The sequence below is a fragment of the Quercus suber genome, unplaced genomic scaffold (genome assembly GCF_002906115.3).
Source record: "Quercus suber isolate HL8 unplaced genomic scaffold, Cork oak 2.0 scaffold_121, whole genome shotgun sequence".
NCBI classification, from domain to species: domain Eukaryota; kingdom Viridiplantae; phylum Streptophyta; class Magnoliopsida; order Fagales; family Fagaceae; genus Quercus; species Quercus suber.
Genome location: NW_027069586.1, coordinates 1,040,405 through 1,063,211, shown reverse-complemented (window position 1 = coordinate 1,063,211; position 22,807 = coordinate 1,040,405). Strand labels below are relative to the sequence as shown.

Here is a 22,807-nt window from a genome sequence, read left to right as displayed (position 1 = left end):
AAAAAAAAAAAAAAAAAAAAAAAAAAAAAAAAAAAAAAAAAAAAAAAAAAAAAAAAAAAAAAAAAAAAAAAAAAAAAAAGAGAAGGCCGGCAACCCCAGGCCGGCGCAACCGGCGCCGCAGCGCGGCCAGGGTCGCGCAGGCCGCGCGAGCCCTGGGTCGCGCAGGCCGTGCAACCGCTGCGACCCAGGCGCGCGAGCCCTAGGTCGCGCCGACCCTGGCCGCACTGCAGCCCCGGTCGCGCCGGCCTTTCTGGGTTTTCCTTTTTTTTTTTTTTTCTTCTGGCTTGCGGCTTCTTTCTTCTTCTTCGGGGTTTTTTTTTTTTCTTCATGCTCTATTTTTTTTTTTTCTTCATGCTCTAATTTTTTTCTGGTTTCTTTCTGGGTGTATGGGCTTAGACCTCGAGCCTCAAAAACTCGAGTTCCACGTGGGATGCTACGTGGAACTAGGCCAGGTCAAACTATAAAAATCGAGCATTAAAAACTCGAGGTATGAGCGCATAACTCGATTTTCTGAGACTCGAGGTGCTAAAAAAAAAAATAGTTTGAAAACGTTGACAACTAATTATATTGTTAGCATTTTATGGGTAATTACCCATTTCATCCAAAAAAAGTACTCCAAAGTTTTACGACATCGTTTTGAGGCTGGACTTCATCACTGTTTGAGGTCTGGGCCTTGTTGTATTAGGCAAATACAACACCGCTTTCTTCATTTCTTTTAACAAGTTTGCTGAAGTAGATAATTAATTGTTGTTGCAGGTTGTGTTCCCCAACTTGGAAACGTTGGAACTGTCCTCTATACACTCTGAAGAGATACTACTTCATAACCAACATCGGGCAATCTCCTCTTTCAGATTAACAGACCCGAGATTTCAAAATTTGCGTAACTTGACCGTGAAAGGCTCCGGCAATTTAAATTTTTTTTTTTTTTTTTTGGTAACATGTCCAGAAATATGAAAGTACTACACGTGTCAAATTGTGGCAAATTGAAACAATTGATTGACAATAACTACCAAATGATGAACATGGTTTTGGAAAAAGGCTTTTCTTGTAAATGACTCTTACACCACTTTGCATTTGATTGACTACTACTATTCGATAGTACATATGAATTACAACATTGCTCTTTATTATGTACTTTTTTTTTCTATTTTTTTTTTTTTTAAGTTTCTTCTAGATATAATAAGGTTGGACCATATTCTTACCATTAATTTTAGAGACTTCACAGATATATTCCATTTCATTAATAAATCTATTTTCTTTTGTTCAATGCTTTGATTTTTTTTTATAGGGTACATTATTCCCTAACTTGGAGGCTTTGACATTGGGTGGAAATTACAAGATGAAGGAGATACAACGTGACCAACTTTTTGAAGAGTGCCTTTACAAATTGAAAGTCCTTCACGTGATCGACTATGTAGCTGCTTCTGATTGGATTGCTTTTCTTAAAAGATTACACAGTTTGGAGAAACTTTTTGTGAAATCTAGTTCTTGGGAAGAAATATTCCCATATAAAGAACTTTTTAACATGGAAAACCATGCTACAATACTCCCAAAACTACGAAAACTAGAGTTGTCTGAACTACCTATGTTGACACATTTGTGGAAAGAAGACACTCAACCAAGCCTAATGTTTCATAATCTGGAAAATCTAAAAGTGTTGATTTGTGACAAATTGAAAAATTTAGTGCCATCGTCAGTATCTTTCCAAAATTTGACAAATCTAGAAATATGTAAATGTCATGGATTAATTAATTTAGTTACATCCTCAACAGCCAAAAGTTTGGTACAACTCAAAAAAATGAGTGTAAGTGAATGCGAAAGGATAACAGAAGTTGTAGCAGGGGAGGGAGGTGAAGCGAGTGAGGTGATTACTTTCACCCAGCTGACATACTTAAAACTTGATTGCTTGCCAAACCTCTCAAGCTTTTGCTCAATAAGTTATTCCTTCGAGTTCCCATCTTTGGAAGAAGTAATTGTGAGGCAGTGCCCTGAGATGAAGACTTTCTCTCATGGAGCTTTAGGGACACCAAAGCTAGAAAGAGTACAAGCAACACAAGAAGATGAATGGCATTGGAAGGCTAACCTAAATACCACCATACATTGGCTCTGGAAGAGCAAATATAATACCACCACACAATAGTTCTTTTGAAGAAGAGAAAGGGTAAGTATATTATTCAACAATTCTCCTAATTTCCCACACCATGTACTTTAATCTTTTTAATGCAATAATGCATGAACACGAGCAACATTTTCACTCTCCCACTAGATAATTATCACAATAGAATTACGTGAACATGCCAATTTTTAGGAGCAATAAAATGCTTGTAAATTGCATCAAAATTTATCCATCATACATATTATTGTGTCCCTTTTCACTTCATAAGCATACACAAAAATAATGTTATTATATTTAAACAGATAATTATTTTTCCTTGATGATACTTTGAGTTCAACAGTTACAATGATTGATGCTTTTTCTTCAATATGTTGTTTTCTATCACGCAAGGTTCAGAATTCTAAAGATGGAGATCATTCTAAATATGAAGCAGTGGGAACGTCACTTGTAATTGTAGTTTGTGGTACTTGGAATCATGTTTCTTTCTCCTGAAATCATGTGCTCAGAGAGTCGTCATCCCCATGGTTATGGAAATGTATAGAGTTCATTCGTCTTTTGTTTATTCTGATATTGTTTCATTATTTTCTTGTTTTTCCACGTTTGAAGAAAAAAAAAAAAAAGTAGCTGCAGTAGCAATAATAATAGAAGTACTACTACTTGTGTGATGCATTTATTTGGAGTCTTATAAACTACCTCTTCTTGGTGAAGAAAGACCATATCGTTATTTGAATGAAGTTATGCTTATTATTTTGATGAGTGTTATAAACTACATGCTATCATTAAGTGTCAAGTTTTTTAGTGTTTGATAGTTTATAATGAATTTCTAGTTGCTTATCCTTTTAAACGTTTCTCTAACTCAGTCATGCATGCATGTATGCTCACCCATGCACATAATAGACTCCGGGAGGGAGATAATTTGGGTCCAACAATATAAGGTTGTCATAGTCGCAATTGTATAGATTGACATATCCAATTTGATCTCCCTTGACTTTTAGCATCGCGGTTACAAAAAACAAATGATCATGTATATGGTTGTGAAATTTTAGTTAAAGATGGTTAGAAGAAAATATTTTATCTTTATGATTTTAACCATGCATGAGTAAATTATCTTCTCTTTGCAAATTCGTAAACAATTGTATGTAATTGAAACCCAAATCAATATTTTATGGAGCAAGAAAAGAACAAATAGCAACATTGATGACCAAAATAGGAAGAATGCAGTTGTTTAAAAAAAAACTTGAAATAACCATTGTAGTGGGCCTTTTTGTTGTATTGGGCTGGACTGCCTCCTGCGGTAATAGGCCCAAGTATTTTGAGTAAAGGAGTTGAGACCGGTCCAATTGCAACTCAATTTGGTCCAGCTTGTGTGCAAACTATGCCTTGTTTGCCAGGAATGTGCTTACGACAGGCAGAGCTGTTTCAGATGAGTCATGACAGGCAGATATGATAATAACGACAAAATAAAGCACTTTGACTATTTGATAGAAAATGACCAAAAAATCCCTATTCACGAAACATAATCACAATAATAACAATGACTTTTACAAAGAAAGCAAAAGGAACAAATGATAATATATGGGTTAATCAGAGGAGAAAGAAATCAAATTAAGTCTGGTTCGCAAGAGCAAAACCAAAAAGGGAAGAACGCCTCCTGTCAACGCACTTAATCTCCCAGGGAAAATCCTGTCGTGGAAATTAATTACTTTGAGGGAAACGGATCTGAATGGTTGGTGCCCAAGGGAGTCTTTTTACAGAGAGCAAGATTTTGAGAGGGAGAAAGAGAATCAACCTATTAGTGCATGCCTACTGATCTCATTCTCTATTTGTTTCTTTCCTTTTAATTTTTACTTTGATCTTTTCTTTCTTTCCTTCACACTCGTTTTTCTATTTCCTAGTTTTTCTTAGAGATTCTTGTTACTGAGGTTATAGTTTTCCTTGTTGTTGTTCCTTTTGTGCACGGCAAGGATCCCCTTTTATAGTGCCTACCATGACCGGATTTTACTGTTTTAGCCCTTAACCACCTTTGTTTGGTTTGGGTGTACTTGCCGACCACCACTAGACCATCTGCGGGCCACTCCCCATCACCAGACAAAGAAGGGTATTTTGTTTGTTTGTCTGCCGTGGCACCATTTCCTACTATGGTTTCGGTTCTTTCTCTCTCTCTCTCTACTCTTATGGCATACATCTAATGGTTCCAACTCAGCCTACCTCTTTTGGGTGATATGTCATCCCAGCAAGACATTTCCCCCAAAAGAGCCTAAGTAGGAACCTCAAAAATAGGTTTTTCCCCTCTCCCCACTGCCAAACCGTGCCCTCTTACCTCTAATACACGACCTCACCATGTCTTGTATTGGCTGGGTACAGGCTGGTGGTGTTTAGGCCTTGCGTGTGCCACTCTTCCATGTGTGTCCAAAACCTACCTGCTACTTATGCGTTTGTCGTGGTTGGCCTGCTCAGTCTGCCGTTCATCCTTGACTGTTTTCTAGTTCCCTTCCTTTTATGACTTGCCCTACTTAAGGCTGGGCCTTTGTTTGATGATGGACTTCGCCTTTTCCTTTAGCCCATCCTTTTCTGCTACCCTCCTGCCATATCACTCTGTTATGCCTGCTGCAAAGTTGTTTGCCTCAATCCTGTTGGGGCTTCTTTAGGCCTGCCATTTATCCTTTCCCCAGTGGCTCAGTATGGCCATTAGTTTTTCTTTTTACTTAGCAAGCTCTTGTGTCCCATTTGTTTTCCCTTGGGCATCTTTGGCCCATTTGCTTCCCTTGGGCTTTCTTGACCCTTTTCCTAACCATGGGCGTTTACTAACTCCATTAGGCTTCCCCAGCCCAATTATCTTGTCCTCATCGTTGGAGTTCATGGTCTTGCCATTAATCTCTTACTTTCTTTGCTTGCATTGCTTTGGGCCTGCCGTGACCCATTCTCACTTTTCTACATCACAAACTGCCCATGGTTTGCTATTTCTCTCTTTTCGGGCCGTTTTGAGGCCATTTGCCATTTTGATGCCCATTTGCTTATCTTATGGGCCTGTGATCCATTATTCCTGTCATTCGGGCTTAATGGGTTTTCTATCTATTTACCAATTCTTCTCTATCTACGTTGCTGGGCTTTTTCTTTCTATTTGGGCTTCCAAAATGGCCATCAACAACCATAAATCTCATGAATCAAAGATCCACCAGCTCTATCTAATGAAAGGGTGTAAACTTGCACCCCTAGAGAATTAGAGGCATTTGCACTGATATTTATTGCACTCTCTATCAAATCCCTCACTGCTCTGTTAATTGGATATCTAAAGAAGCAAATATAGCAATTCACACATTGGCGAAGTGGCCTTTATTGAACAATGTCTATGGTTCTTTTGATTTTGGGCAACTTGTATCTGTTATTAGATTGGAGGCTAGTTCGCTCTCCCTATAATTAGTTTTCCTTCTGAATAAAATTTTCCAGTTCATCAAAAATGAAAGGAGTGTAAATTTTATTGAAAGATGGTAATGAAGATCATATTTATATTTCAACATACACGATCAAAATTATCTTCGTTTTATTTTTCCCTAATTACACTAAGTGGGGAGAGGTGATTCAAATCCAGGCTTTACCCAGAGAGAGAGAGAGAGATTTTAATGCTAGGTACTAATCACAACTTCCTATTCTTATTTGAGTTTTTTTGTATACATTTAGATTTTACATGCTAATGCTCTTTTCTAATTTCTCAAAACTTCCCATAATTTGCAAACTGCTAAAAACAAGGCTTCCCTATAAAAATTACAATGAAAAAGTATTTCAAAAATTATCAAAAGCTTCTACTCTTTCAAGTTTTGGCACTCAATGTCTCTTTGATTTAAAGACACGAATGACACAAACACCTTTAATGACACAAACACCTTTTTTGACCTGTGTTTTTCTCTACAAATTCCACCATGCCATTAAAAAACTTTCAAGGATTTCCTCTACAAATTCCACCATGCCATTAACAAGCTTTCAAGGTCCTACGATTAAGCTTTTTCTGCCCATATATACAATTGGTTCTACTGAATAACTAATTAAAAATTTAACAAAGCATTAAACATTTTTTTCCTGCAGGGAATACGTTAACAAAGATTTATCATTCATGCCATGATTCAAATTAGCATGCTGAGTAAATAACCCATAGGATCTGCTGAAGGTCAGGAGCTCTACAAACTTTGGTGAAAAAAAAAATTAATTCCTTTGTTCATCTTGGCATGTCCTTCTGTAGAGAAGAATAATACCAACATGACATGCCATCACACTAACCAAGTGCACACCAAAGAAACCAAGGCTGCCATGCAACCTGCATCATTAAAGAAACCAAGTAAACTAAATAGAGAATACCCTAATACATATACTGTGAAGAAAGCATAACTTAAAGAGGAACAGGTCTTTTTATTTAAATTTAAAAGGATAACTTAAATTGTTCAACGAAACCCAAATATTGGTGACAGAAACAGGTTATCGTAACAGTGGTAGATGCCATGACCAATGGTATAATCAAAACCAATGGTAACATGATTTCTAATTTTCCATTTGACTGTTCCAAAATTTGAGAATGAAACAGAAACCAGCAGCAGCCTTTCTCTTCCCACCTCTCCTGCAAATCTTGGGACCAAAATGAACATTTCAGAAAGACATGTTTTCCCAATAGCAGAATTACTTAGATTGGAGTCAGTAAGCAACAACCTACAGTTATTTATATACCACTACCAATTATTTGTATTATCTCAATTCTTATAGTCAATTACAGAAACGGTCAAATTTTATGCATCATAGCTAAATGATGAACACAAAACACTTTCCCACATCAATGTAATTTTTTTTTTTTTTTTATTCTGTAAATCACATTTAAAAAGACAAAACAATCCAAGCCTAGTCAGGTATCTTGCGATAAGTTCAGTTTGGGAGATTAAAGTCATGCACAGGCTTAATTTAAATTTGTGCAAAAATCATACATACGTGTCACTCAATCTCAGGTCACCAAGCACTAAAAAAAGCCAGAGTCCAGCTCACCCTTGAAGTGAACAACCCATTTGATCTTATTTTAAGGGGTCAAAAATGGGTGGGCATAAATGCATAATCAAGTTTTAAAATTCACATTTCTGAATACTCCATGTTCTTAAAAGCTAAGTTAGATCAGCTTGGGTTTACTCAAGAATGGGCTCAGCATCTCAAAAGAATGTGCTAGAATCAAGACTCCAACAGTCATCCAATTGCATAGAGAGATGGTGATCAAGCCATGTCAAGCATATCATAAATGGATTACTTTCTTCACAACCCTTGAGCACAAGTTTCATCATTTTGATAAAGAAGAACAAAAAAAGTACATGGTCACACAAGGTTAGACTAATTTTGTTTTTAAATCCACAAGCATAGAATGGGCAGGAAACAGAACTTTTTAGAACCTTCTTAACTATATACCAGTTAAGAGGGAGTCAAAAAATAAATCTTAAAATTTCCTTTTGATTATTATCAGTTTCATCGGTAAAGGGCAACTACATTCATTAATGTGTTGCACATGGAAAATACCATAATGCAACAAGCAAGTTAGAGACACTAGCAAATTTAGAAAGCATAAATATTCTCTGTTCTTGCAGTCAAACGCTTATTATCTGGAGGGCAATTTGATCAAGAACAAAGAAACATGTGAACCAGCAACTCGCAATTGAAATATGCTTCTGAGTAAGCAGTACAGAAGAGAAGTGAAGCAGGGAATTAAGTTTAGCATTATATCAATGAGATACACAAAACATATAATCCCAAATAAAATGAAGAAAAGCAGTGCTGCAAACATAAAAAATTCTAAAATCGAAATTTAAATGATGAAGTGGGGAGATAGAGGATATTGACGAACCAGTTCCGGCAGCAGTAACGGCCTGCCTATACTTCTTATCCTAGACATCTCCGGCAGCAAAAACTCCATGCACACTAGTCAGGGTGGCCCCTGGCCTTGTGACAACATAGCCACCAGAATCAAGTTCCAGCTGACCATCCAAGAACTTGGTGGCCAACTCATGCCCTATCACAAAGAACAATCCCGCTACCTTGAGATCTGAAACCTCCCCGCTCAGCACATTCTTCACCTTCAACCCCCCCAAGACCCTATTATTAGTGTTTTTGTCCCCATATGCCCCCACGACCGCTGAGTTCCACAGAACTTGAATCTTAGGATTAGTCAAGGCCCTCTACTGCATAATTTTTGAAGCCCTAAATGTATCTCTCCTATGGATGATGTACACAATGGACCCATACTTGGTGAGGAATGTGGCCTCCTCCATGGCTGAATCGCCTCCTCCAATTACTGCCAAGGGCTTGTTCCCGAAAATGGGTGCAGCACCGTCACACACAGCACAAGCTGATATCCCTCGGTTCCAAAACCCTCTTGGGCCCTCACTAGAGCCCAGGAAGTCTAATCGCTTGGCGGTGGCACCCATTGCCACAATGATAGAATCAGCAATGACAGTCTTAGAATCAGTGAAGACCTTGAAAGGGGTGGTGGAGAAATCCACCTTGCTGACAGTCTCGGTTAGAGTCTGAGTGCCAAAGTGGAGTGACTGCTTGCAGCAGCGGTCCATGAGCTCAATGCCATTAATTCCATCTGGAAATCCTGGGAAGTTCTCCACGTCAGTGGTCATGGTGAGCTGACCGCCAGGGGCAATGCCATTGGCCATCCACCCCTCAAAGAGGATGGGTTTCAACTCTGCACATGATGCATATATGGCAGCGGTGTGGGCAGCTGGGCCACTTCCAATGATGCACAATCTTGTTTTGAGGATATGGAGATCATCCATGGCCGAAGTCGAAGAAATGGCAGCAGCAGAGGAGGATGCTTGTCCAGGTGTGGAAGTGGGAGCTGCGGGGGGAGCAGCAGAGTTGGAGGGCTTTCAAAAAAACTTGGAACCTCTTCTGAGTAGATTTAAGAGGTTGTTTTTAGGGCAATAACTCATAACTTCACCTTTCTGCAGTCTCTATTGCTATAAAAGTTAAAAGGCATGGTTTTGAAAACCAAATAGTAAAGAGAACAAAAAAAATAAAAAAGGAGAGGTTCAAGTTTTTAAGATTGGACCATTAGTATAAAATAATAAAGCATAAACAAGCTAATTAAATTTAAACAATAACAATTCTTTAAAGTACAACGTCTAAATAAACAAATAAATTTCACATAGTAATATTACACATTAAAAAAGGAAAAAGAAAAAAAAAAACCATTCGACTACAACAACAGCAGTGACAATCACCACCAACAAGTCAATAAAAACAACCAACAGCCTTGCATGATATAGCACATCAAGAGGAATAACAAACAAACCTAAGAATTAAACAAACTTTGGACATATATAAACAAAAACAGAACGCCCACTAAGTACTTGATTTTCAAAAACAATGTGGTTCAAGTCGCAGCAAACCCTGAAATGAAAAATGAAGAAAAACAAACCAGACACAGTAACACACTTCACAGCAAAGATTGAATAATTTAAACAAATGAAAACAAATTGAATCTAAATTTAGCTAATTCCAGGTTACTTACATGTAGTTAAAGATAAAATTAACAGGAACAAAAAAAAAAGAAAAAAAAAACACCAAATTAAGCTTCTTTTTTTTATTATGGATAAACCTAAATTAAGATTAGAATTGATTAAAGTGCGATTACATATCAACTTTAAATTATAGCACATACCCAGTAAAGAAAATTCCCAAAAGAAAAAAGAATAAACCTCAAATGATTCTAAGTTCTATTTGGGGTTGCCCTTCTGACAGAGTAAACTAAGTATTATGGGAAAGAATTTGATACACCCCACGTTTTCCTAAAGTTCAAACCTCAAATTAACAAGACACAACAGCTGATAAACAACAAGCTTCAACAAATGAAAACTCCCAATACCCACAAGTGGGTTTTTTGTCCCCTCAAGAGCCCAACTAAGATCATGTGATACAAAAACCCAAAAAAATAAAGAACCAAAGATGAAAATGTTTACCTGAATGTCTGGACTTTCCAAGTTTCCAGTGAGCTATTCAGATTGGGGTTATGGAGGAGGGTTGGTGGTTCCTTGGCAGAGGGGGAAGAAGAAAGAATAAGCTCATAGGGTTGGTTATCCATGACTTTTTGTGTTTGCTTTGCTTGGGCGGTAGGTTTGGGCCTTGAGACAAAGGATAAGAAAGAAAGAATGCTAATGCACTAATGGAGTACCGAAAGGTATTCTCAGATAGAACAAAACAGGAAATTCATTTTTCTTTTTTTTAATCTATTTAAAGAAAATAAAATAATATAAATATATTACTTTATTAATGTCGTCCTAACATCCTCCGTTAGCTAGGTTGTGAGAGTCCATTGATATAGAACGTGACGAAATTCAAAAGCCCCAAGTTGAATCCATTCTATTATCAATTCATGAGGTTTCCAGGATGTCTCATTACATGGAGATGTCTTTTCTAACCACTTATTTCTTAATTTTAATTTTTCCTATATTCTATAATAATGGCATGATGGATGCTATAGCAATAGAATGCAAGAATCTCAAGATTTGTGTCTATGATTGGAGATTGCGGATTAATGGGATGAGATTTATGCACTAAAACCTTGGGGAAGGTGTCTCTCCAATATAAGGACATTCATCCATCCATCCTTAGGTCATGTCGTTATATTTTGACAATCAAGTTGAGGGGGGACCTTGTGCCGAAAACTTTCATGTTTGATGAGTGATATCCATTAATAATAGGAAAAAGGTTTCTCTTCAAAGTAGACAAACTAATTTGGATAGAAACTCTTCAAATTCCTCTTATATCTTTTTAGTAGATGTGAATTTTGAAAATTTAACTATTAGATTGCATTTTTTATTATATCCTCAATGCTTGCAAAATTTCAAGAAAATGAAAAATAAATAGTTATGTTATCAAATAAATGTTTAAATTTCAAGTTTTTATGGTATAAAATTATGCATAAAAAAATATGTTTATTACTTGAATAGTAAATAACGTCTGATTTGAAGAAAATTTAATATACCTTAATAATAATTATCCATCCACCATTTTTTCCATGAAAAAGGTAATCCATCTAACTAGTAAATACTACTAATCAATGTTATGGATTTCGTTCCGTTTCGGCCAGAACTGCCAGAATATCTCATACCAGTGTGTAAAACGAAATGGTAATACCCTCTATTCCACCTCGGATTAAATTTCGCCCCATTTCAACTCATTTCAGGCGTTCCAGTCAATTCCGGCCAATTTCGGCCGAAATTCGTTTTCCGGCTGGTATGAATTTTGTCTTCTTATTTTCCCTTTCTGAAGTTGATCGGCATCTTTTTTGCTAGATCACCAAAAATCCTTCTCATTCTCTCATCTATATCTCATTTTCACACTTGTAGCTCCTTGTCTCTCTATCATCTCTCACTATCTGACCCTCTCAACCGTGATAGAGAAGTTGAAAAGAAAATTGAAGAGCAAGATGAAGCAAAAAAAGTGTGACTTGCGAAACAAAAAAGGAGAAGAAGAAGATGAGAAGAGGAGAAAATAGCTCACAAGGTGAAATGATGAAGAAAAAGTAGCAATAATGAAAGAAGTAGCATTTGAGCAGCTAATGGTCCATTTGGATTGAGGGAGAGGGAGGGGGAGTAGAGAAGAGTAGATTTAGCACAAAATTAGCTTATTTTTAGCCAACTCTACTCCACTCCCCCTCATTTCCCCCTTCCATCCAAACAGGCCATAATAGTGTTGTCACTAGTCACGTGGGTGGGTTGGGAAATGGGAAAAACTGAAAAAGTAGTCAATAGGAACTAGGAAGCAACACTAGTCACGTGGGTGGGTTGGGAAATGGGAGAAACTGAAAGAGTAGTCAATAGGAAGCTTCTTGGAAGCTCACTTGTGTACAATTACACAAAATGGGAGTTTTTTTTTTTTTTTTAACCATAAATAAATGTTTTTTTTTTTAAATAATAATCCCACTTCTTTTAATAGAAAACTATATTAAATTTATTATTTTATATAATAGTAATAATAATATATAAATATATATTTTAGTAGTAATTCCGAAACGGTTTTCGAAACGATACCCGAAATTGACTGGTACTAAAATATTTCATTCTAATGAACAAACCAAAACGGGTTCCGAAATAGTATTCATAACATTGCTACCAACTAATACCAAACATGAGAGTTGGAATATATGAAGACAAATTTTTCCTTTAAATTAACTTGATACATGACAGTTCATAAGATCGTTTAAGTGTATTAAATCATGTAATTCATTAAATCATTTGAACAAGATACATGTTGATTAAAAAAAATCACATAACTAAAAGTACAAGTAAAATGGGTTTCAGTTAATTCAACTATAAAGTCTCTTATTGTCGAATAAAAGATTTGAGGTTTGAACCCTATTAATACCAAAAACCGATTGGTATTTTTTTTTTTTAATAAAAAAATTAGTTTCAACATATAGTGTCAGCTCATAATAATTGCTCTTTATCATCAAACTAAGACATTAATTGATTTTTTGTGTAGGTAGGGTTCAAACCTCAAATCTCTTATTTAACGATAAGAAACTTTTCTAGTTGTGCTAACTGGAACTCACAACTAATTAGTATCTTGGTCTTATGATAAAGAGTAATCATCATGATAAATAATCTTTTAATTGGTATTGTGACTTGGTGATAAAGAGTAATCATCATGATAAATAATCTTTAAAGTCGTCAAATAGTGAGTTTATTTGTTTATATTTATTAAAAAAAAAAGTAAAGGCAAATTATTAATTATTTGTAAAAATAGAAGGAATGGACATTAGTGTTTTTTTTATTTATTTAAATATTCAATAGTTGAAGGTGGGGGATTCTAACCCTAAATGTTTTCATATTGAAAACACTAGAAAGTACCAATTGAATTAAAAAAAATGTTAGCGAATAAACATTATTTATTCATAGAAATATCTAATATGGAATAGTAGTATTTTGTAGGGTCTATTTGGTATTAAAAAAAAAATGATTTTTTGGTTTTTGTTTTATATTTGTTTTGGCAAAATTGTTGCCAAAAAATATTTTTTTCACCCAAAACAGAAATCCATTTATATGCCATAATTCAAATTAGCATGCTCTCTCACAAAAAGATGAGTAATTAACCAATAGGATCGGCTGAAGTTCAGGTACCTTACAAACCTGGTTAAAAAGTTTTAATTCCTTAGTTCGTATTGGCATGCCCTCCTCGCTAAAGCAGGAATATGTTTCAAGAAACCAGCGGAGTAGCCAAGATCCAAGAGAAAATGCTACAACCAGCATGATTAAAAGCCACCAAAAGAGCAAAAGGTAAGCCTTATGATTTACAGGTTATCCAAGAAAATCAATCATAAAAAATTACAGTTGATGCGGCATAATGTAGAAATCTATTAATGCATATCCAATAGTGACATGCTAAAATCTATTAATTTTTTGAGAGATACTACGTCTACAATAATTTTATAACATTTTTACAACAAATCACAGGTGGTTAGTTGTTATTGGTTCAAATTTGAAACTAACACTAAGATTTCTTTTTTGCACCAACAATAACAACCAGTAACAACCTGCCACTTAAGATTTGTTGTAAAAATATTATAGATATATCATTTCTCTAATTTTTTTGTCCTTGATTAAATATTGCTCCTAATTGAGCAACTTTTAAATCCCAGGCACATCCTAGGTAGTCAATCACTTTTACCCTCCCGTGATTCAATCTCTTGCAAGTAATGTTCTGCTTCCAAGGCTGCCATGCAACCTGCATCATAAAGAAACCAAGTCAACTAAATAGAGAAGCCTTTAATACATACACTGTGAATAAAACATAAATTAAATGAAACATGTCATATTATTTAAATTTTAAATGATAACTCTGGTTGTTCAAGAAACCCAAATATTGGTGACAGAAATAGGTCAACACAACAATGGTACAATGAAAACCACTGCTCACATGATTTCTATATGATGGTCAATGAACAAGAATGAAACAAAAACAAGCAGCAGCCTTTCTCTCCCCCCATCTTAGTCCTAAAATGAATATTTTACAAAGACGTGTGTTCCCAATAGTAGAATCACTCAGATTGGAGTTAGTAAAGCTACAGCTTGCTGTACTTTATATATGTACCACTGACCATTTTTTCATAAATTTTATATGCCACTGACAATTATTTGTATCATCACAATTCTTATAGTGAATTACAGTCAAATTTTATTCATCCCAATGTAACTAAAAAGATTAACAAATAACACTTTCCCACATCAATGTAGCTTTTTTATTATTTATTTTTTTATATCACATTAAAAAAGACAAACAATCCAGATTCTTTGTTTGGAGGATAAATTTTCTTTCCACTTGAACCCAATCACAGGGGCCGAATCCTTCCAACAAGTTATTGATGACCTTGCTTTTTGTGAGTTGGTATCTTCTGGTCAGAAGTATACCTGGATGAATAGGAGGGAGGAGGAGGATTTTGTGATGGAAAAGCTTGATAGAGCTTTTGCTAGTATAGAGTGGGTGAATTCTTATCCCAAATATGTTCTTAGGAACCTTCCTATTGTTAGGTCTGATCATGGTCCCATTTTATTGGATTGTGAGTCCTTCCCACCTTTTCGGCGTAGACCCTTTAGATTTGAAAAGATGTGGCTCTCACATCCTTCTTGCAAGAGTGTTGTGCAAAAAGCCTGGCTTAATCGAGTTAAGGGTTCAAGAGCTTTTCAACTAAGACATAAGCTCATCACTGTTAGAGATGAATTCCAAGTTTGGAATAAGGAAGTGTTTGGGAAGGTGGAGAATGAGATTCACATGAAACAAAATCAACTTAAACTAGTGCAGAACTCTATCTCGTCCCTTGAAGATGTTAAGAAAGAGGCTGAGTTGAGGGAAGAATTGGAAATTTTGATGCATAGAGAGGAGGTTATGTGGGCTCAGAAAGCTAGGAGTAACTGGGTACTATTTGGGGATAGAAATACGAGGTTCTATCAAACTGTTGTAAGGCAAAGGAGAGTTAGGAATAGAATTTTGAATCTACAAAAGGGGGATGGTAGTTATACTGACGACCTAGGGGAAATTGAGGACTTGCTTGCTCAGCATTTTAAGTGTGCCTTTGAGGACACTGTTCCTTTATCTTTTGACCGGATACTTGCTGAAGTTGGAACCTTGCACTTACCTCAATTATCTGCTCACCAACTCTCTATCCTAGATAGACCTGTCACGTTTGAGGAAATTGAGGATACTGTATTCCAGCTTAGTTCTCATAAAGCCCCTGGTCCTGATGGTATTCCTGCCTTTTTCTATCATGAGTTTTGGAACATTGTCAAGTTTGATATTTTTAACACTGTCCTAGCTTTTTTTCACTCAGGTTCCTTGCTTAAGTCTCTCAATGCTACTTATATCACCCTCATTCCTAAAATTGCTTGCCCTGATAATGTGAATCACTTTAGACCCATTAGTTTGTGTAATGTGTCTTACAAGATTATTTCTAAACTGCTGGTTAATCGTCTTAAGCCTTTCATGGACTCTCTTATTACTCCCTTCCAGAATGCTTTTATTAAAGGAAGGAATATCTGTGATAACATTTTACTTGCGCATGAACTCTTTGATTTTCTTACAAAAAGGAAGAGGAGGAAAAAGGCTTATGGAGCTTTGAAGATTGATATGTCAAAGGCTTATGATAGGGTTGATTGGAAGTTTTTGAAGGCTGTGCTTACTTCAATGAATTTTAGCCAAAATTGGATAAAGTGGATTCTACAGTGTGTCACCACAGTCCAATTTACCCTTCTTGTGAATGGAAGCCTCTCTTATACCTTCAAACCTAAGAGGGGTCTCAGACAAGGAGATCCCTTATCACCGTATCTATTCCTGTTTTGTGCAAATGTTCTATCCCTTGCCCTCATTAAAGCAAAGCAACAAAATAAGATCCAAGGTATAAGAATTGGAAGGAATGGATGCACTTTCACTCATTTGCTATTTGCTGATGACTCTCTCTTGTTCTTCAGGAGAGATGATAAATCTATAGTCAATATTCAGGGTGTTTTACAGTGGTACTGCTCTATATCTGGTCAGAGCATTAATGTTGCCAAATCTGATTTGTTTTGCTCTCCAAATATGCCAAGAGTAGAGCAAGAACAACTAGCCTCGACCTTAAAGGTCAATCTGGTGTCTGAACCTAGTAAGTATTTAGGTTTGAACTTCAAACTTAAGGGCAAGAGAGTTGGTGACTTTCATTACTTGGTGGAAAAACTCAGCTCTAAGCTTCAGGGATGGAAAGCTAAGCTCCTCTCACAAGCGGGTAGAACAACCTTGATCCATTCAGCTCTACAATCCATGCCATTATATACTTTTTCTTGCTTCAGGGTGCCTGAGAGTATTTGCAATAAGCTTGATGCCATTACTAGATCCTTCTGGTGGGGACATGACCAAGGGGCTAGGAGATTGCATCTTCTTAATTGGAACAAAGTTTGTCAACCCAGGAATAAGGGAGGGCTTGGTCTTAAAAAGTTTAGCTTGATGAACCAGGCCATGCTTGCAAAGCAATTCTGGAGAATTCATCAAAATCCTCAGTCCCTTTTAGCAAAAACTTTTAAAGCTAAATACTTCCCTAGAACTTCAATTCATGAATGTCAACCCAAGCCACACCAGTCTTGGTTTTGGAGAAACATAGTAAAACAGGATAACAAAAAGTTGAAAGAGGGGAAGTGGTGGGTTGGTGATGGTACAAATATTCCTTTAGATCATCCTGCTTGGTTCCAAACTCCTAATCTGCATAATCCTAACCTTAGCTCAGGTACAGTAGCTGACTTAGTGGACCAAACCACTCACTCTTGGAAACCTGAGATAGTTAGATCCTTGTACCCCCCACCTATTTGTGCTGAAATCCTAAGCATCCCAATCTCTAAGACAGGTTCTGTGACTGATTCTTTAATGTGGAAGTTCTCAAATTCAGGGGATTTTAATGTTAAGAAAGCTTATGAGATTCTTTTGGAAGATGCAAATATGCTAGCCAATGCGAACCTTGGAACCCATAATATCCCTGAAGTTGTGTGGAATACTGTATGGAAGGTTAGACTACCCTTGAAAATTTGCAACTTGGTTTGGAAGGTAATACATGATAGCTTGCCCACTTTTCAAGCCTTAAAGGGAAGGGGAATTCCAATTGCTGCCCTCTGCCCTTTTTGTGACTGTGATGAGGAGTCTACCAGCCACCTTTTTCTTTATTGTCATTTTGCTAGAGCTTGTTGGTATGGGTCAGCTTTATCCCTGCATACTTCCTCCCTTGATCCTATGACAGTCCAGCAGTGGATCATCAATTCCATTATTCGTCATAAGAGATTGGATGAGAGTGACATGAAAACTTTGCAGCTGATGTTCATCTCCCTTTGGGCTATTTGGAATCATAGAAACCGGGTGATTCATGAAGGAGTTATTCCTGATCCTATGAAGGTCATTTTAACCACTCAAAATTTGTTTTGCAGGTACCAAGAGATCTTTCAAAATCACCATAGTACTGATCATAGGATATCTAGGAAGGAATCTATGGCTCAAGGTCTTCATGGGCAGTGGAGCATCATCCTCAAGATTTCTGGTGTCAGGCAAGGACGAAAGAAGAGAGCTGCCTTTGCTTATGAGGCTCGGACTAGGCAGGGTGCAGTGGTGTTCAATGGGTGCAGCAGCTGTGCAGCTAGATCAGTCCCAGGTGTTTTGCTTGAAGGCCTTAGGGAAGCTGCTATGACAGCCTTTAGGCTACGTTTCAACCAGATTTTGGTTTTGAGCAACTGTAATTTTTTGGTTCGTTTGTTTAATTCAGGCCAAGCTCCGGATTGGGAAGGGAAAACCTTGTTTGCTGATTTAGAGTCCTTAAAGCAGCAGGGTTTTTGTTTTTCCTTCCTTTGGGTCCCTGCCTTTGTGCTCGTTAATGTACATAATATGGCTGTTATGGCCTCAAGTGCTCCCATGCATTTCCAATGGCCTCAACACCTAACTCTGTAAGGCTCTGTTTTCTGGTTGAATTATCAAAAAAAAAAAAAGTATCTTGCAATATACTCAGTTTGTGAGATAAAGGTTAAGCACAAGCTTACTTTAAATTTGCGCAGAATTCATACATACATGTCACTCAATCTCAGGTCACCAAGCACTAAAAACAGCCAAAGCCCAGCTCAAGCTTAAAGTGACAAAATCAAGTTCCAAATATTCATAGTTGATATTACCCCATATTTCCAAAACCTAAGTTAGACCAGCTTGGGTTTGCTCAAGAATGGGCTCTACATCTCAAAAGAATGGGCTTAAATTAGGACTCAACATTCATCCATTTGCATAATGAGAGATGGTGATCAAGCCATGCCAAACAGATCATATAGATTAATTTCTTCACAACCCTAGACCACAAGTTCCATCATTTTGATAAAGAAATAACAGAAAAAGAAAAGAAAAAGTACATGGTCAAAGAAGGAGATACTAATTGTACCTGTGAATCCACAAAGGCACAAACATAAAATAGGCAAAACATAACTTTTAAAAACCTTATCAACTATATTCCTATTAGCAGTGAGGTAATAAAATAAAAAATAAAAATAAAACTTAGGAAGTTACTTTTGTTTATTATCTCTTACATCAGTAATGGGTAACTACATTCACTAATGTGTTACACATAGGTAATACTATAATGCAACAACAAAAATAGACTTAAAAGCAAAGTAAGAAAGCATAAATCTTCTCTATTCTTGTAGTCAGGCCCATTTATTATCTGGTGGCTAAGCTCACAATTAAAAATTTTATTAGAGTAAGCAATACAGAGAAGAGGAGTGAACCAGGGAATTTAAGTTCAGCATTATATCAATTAGATACTAAGATAAACATAATTCGACCCGGAAAAAAACAAGAAATAAATAAATACACATTGTTCCCCACACAAAACATATAGTCCTAAATAAAAATGAAGTAGAATTTCCAAAGTCGAAATTTAAATACAAATAATGAAGGGGAAATATAAAAAACCAGTGGGGGCAGCAGTAACTAAGAACTTGGTGGCTGGCTCACCACATTATTCACCTTCCTATTATTAGTGTTAAATATAAAAAATTTGACTTTTTTTTTTTTCATCTGATTTTGTCAAATGTCTTGTATTAGAGTTTGAGAGAGAAAACTGATTTGGAATTTCTGAGACTGAATCTGATTGATTACAATTGAGTTTATATACAATTGCAATCTAAATCCGAAAGTAAAACTAACTCACTCACTCTTAACGGCTATTTACAAATCTAACAAACTGAACCAGTAGCACGTGCTACTTAATTACGTCACGTGATCAATTACGAACACACATATCTTAATTTACACGACTTGCAGTTCAAGAGCAGGAGACATGTCGTATAACTACAGAATCGAACTCCTCTGCTCCTCAATGCTTTAAAGTGCACGCTTGGGTTTGCCTTGGCCACTTCATCTCAACATCTCAACATCCTATCACTAATTTGTTTCATGGAGTTTCAACTTTCAAGTCGATTAAGCATAGAAAACCAAATTTTCTTGTAAAACATCATAGGGTGGTTCCTATTTTATCTGATCAGGTTGCCAAGGATGTTGATGAAAACAGTGAAGGATGTGATGTGAGAACTTGGTTTGATTTCGGGTTAGGCTTGTATGGTTTGAGTAGGTGATGAGTTTAATTTCAAAGTGGGCTCTGGCTTGATATAATTTCGGGTTAGGTTTCTTTGTTTTGATTTTTTGGACATGGGTTGGCTGATTTAAGTTTGGGCCTAAACAGATGTGTTTGTGTGTGTAGGCTTACTGGGGATGTGCCTTCAAATTGGGCCTGACTTCGAGTTTGTTTGAGGGTGCATGGGCTTGTGAGAGTTAGGTTTAATTGATGAAGATGAGGGGCCAGTATTCTTGGATAATGAACCGGGTATAGTTCACTTCGCTCAAAGCCTCAACCGTAAAGAATGTTGTCGAGTTGAATTTGATTAAAGATATCTGGGAGGTGAAGACAAAAATAGATGATCTTCAATCAAAGCTGAAGGTGGTCAGCCTTTCTAAAATCTGTGTTAAAATTGATGGTATGGTTTCAATTGATGGTATGTTTTCGATACAACGAACCTCTATTTTATTTTTCCTTCTCTAGTTCTAATATCGTATTATAGTATCAGATCAAATAAAAATTTAGAAATCAATTATAAGAAAAAAAAAAATGGCCGATGCCTATCCATTTATTATCTAATTCAGTTGGGGGGTTATTCAGTTGTTTGCTCCTGTCCGTGGAAAAAATAGAAAAAGCACTCCTGCTATTATGAAATAGCCTTGACACAAAAGAAAACAAAAAAACCTTCACAATTCCCTCACAAAGCCACACTATCTCCTATTTTACTGTTCTTATTTAGCATTTATTTCAAGTATTTTTTACTACTTTTCTTACCTATTTTAATTTTTCTTTTCTTTTCTCATTATAATTATAGTTATAATACTACAAACACAACTTTTTTCCTAATAAATTTCACAATTGCAAAAATAGTTAATTGTGAGTGGTAAACAACTTACATTCACGGACTTACAATCCATTATTTTGACAATTGTGAAAAATTTGTGTACGCATTATTGTATGACAATTCAATTAGTAGGTTCTATAGTTAACTTTTGTAGATTGATTTATTTTCTCAATTTAATTTAAGCAATCAAATTGTCTAAATTTTATTTATTTAAATAATTAATTTCTCACTTTGATTGTTAGTAACTATGATTGATTATTTTTGTTTCTTTGTTTTAATAATATGAAATATATATTTGTAGTTGCACTTGTCTATTTATTTTGTTATTATTATGATATTATTAATTAATATGTTTAGATTAGTTTTGTTTTTAATATTGTTTTTCAATCTTGCCTAAGTTGCCTCCCCTAAACTAAAAACTTGGCTCCACCATGTACTGCTCAGGACCTTTTATGCTGATATCATATTAAACTATTGATTGGCTCAAAAATTTAAGTTTAAAAAAGCTTAAATTATTAAGATATAGTAAATTTAATCATTTAACCACATATTTTTAATATTTCTAATAGTTATTTGATTTAGATATCTAATGAATTTGTTTAAGACCAAATGTAATTTGTTTCTGATTTCTTCTTTTTAATAGAAATTCTTGCCATGTTTCTCAAAAACAAAAATAAAATAAAATAAAAAGGATTTGTTTTCTACAAACTTATGCATCTGCTATTATGGATTAAGTTGAAATTTCCAATAAGCTTATGCAACAGGTAATAGTAGGCGATTCTAATCGAGCTTAAAAAAAAAAGTTGAAATTTTATGATGAAGTCCCTAGTGACAATGAAAATGGTCTTCAGTAATTCTTCTCAATCCTTATCGGCTCGGGCCCATTATTGCTTGTTCTACCAACAGGATCATCTTTGGAACTTGAAAACATTTGTGGTGATGACTCTGATGAGGATAATTGTGTGTTATTTCCTCCTGATTATATTAGATTTTTTTTTTTTTTTTACTTTTTTTTTTAAATGATTTTTTTTTTTTTTTTGATAAACTTTTAAAGAAAACTTTCATTCATTCATCAAAGAGAAAATGAATGTCAGAGAAGAGCATACGAAACTCATAAAACTTGGCAGAGCTTATGGAGGCTCAGTTCTTTTACTCTGATAGAGTAGTTTTCATACATGTAAATATGGAATAACCATTATATATTTCCTTTGTTTATATGGTATTTTGATACGGATGGGAAAAACTTACTGTATTCTGCCTTATGCATTGGATAGAGTTGTCCTCATACATGGACTAACTATATATATATATTTCCTTTGTTTTATATGGTTTTTTGATATTAGTTAAATTTTGTTGCATATATGAAATTTAAAATATATACGATTAGTGCAAGCTTGGAGTCTTATTTTATAGCAACTAGTCACAGACCTATGCTATGCATGAGATTATATAATTATTTTGTAACGTGATATAATATATAATTAATTTTCTAAAAAAATTTGAAAATAATTTGTTCTCCTTAAAAATTGAACTATTTCTAAAAGTATTTTCCATCTCTATATCTCTACAAATATATCAATCTATTATTTGAGTTTTTTTTTTTTTTGGGGGGGGAAAAATTAGGTGTGTTTAATTGATATTAAATTTTATTTAGAAGAGCTATTATTCTTTTTTTCCAAGTGATCTATATTCTTCAAACCTTTTTTTTATAGTTTGTTATGTTTTCCTTTTTTCTATTTCTACAAATATATCATTCTATTATTTTGAGTTTTTTTGGGAAAAAATTAGGTGTGTTTAATTGATATTATATTTTTTTTAGAAGAGCTATTATTCTTTTTTTAAGAGATCTATATTCTTCAAAAAAAAAAAATTATAGTGTATTATGTTTTCCTTTTTTATTTTTACAACTAAATACTTTTAAGTTTCAAATTAATTATTTAAATTTCTCATTCTCTCAAGGAGATTGTCATTTTAATCAAATCTCATCACAAATTTACAATTGATATTACTCAAATAATTGATAGGCACATTCAAATATTACAATTGTACTCTTTGCTATAGAGGGAGAGCTCAATCACATGATCTATGGTGGTGCTACATCTGACCCCCTCTCAATCAGAACATTCACTCTTTGTTCCCATTACCCCATGACGAAAGAAGGCGCTTCCTGTAATTATTGTTGGATTTCATAAATGCAGTTCTAACAAACCTATCCTCTCCT

General features: G+C 35.3%; 1 protein-coding gene and 1 pseudogene across 2 annotated transcripts in view; one reads left to right on the top strand and one right to left on the bottom strand.

Annotated features, from left to right (window-relative positions):
* The window catches only part of LOC111998942 (disease resistance protein At4g27190), a 164,027-nt gene that overhangs the window by 125,997 nt on the left and 15,223 nt on the right, over positions 1-22,807 (top strand). The window contains exon 8 of one of the 2 annotated variants that reach the window (XM_065775896.1): positions 2,507-2,873. The exons of the other annotated variant lie outside the window; for it this stretch is intronic. The gene's annotated coding sequence lies outside the window, so the exon portion shown is untranslated. Of the gene's footprint in view, positions 1-2,506; positions 2,874-22,807 lie in introns of those variants that run through there. 2 annotated transcript variants of the gene reach the window in all.
* Positions 6,040-10,339, bottom strand: LOC112015677 (thioredoxin reductase 2-like; annotated as a pseudogene).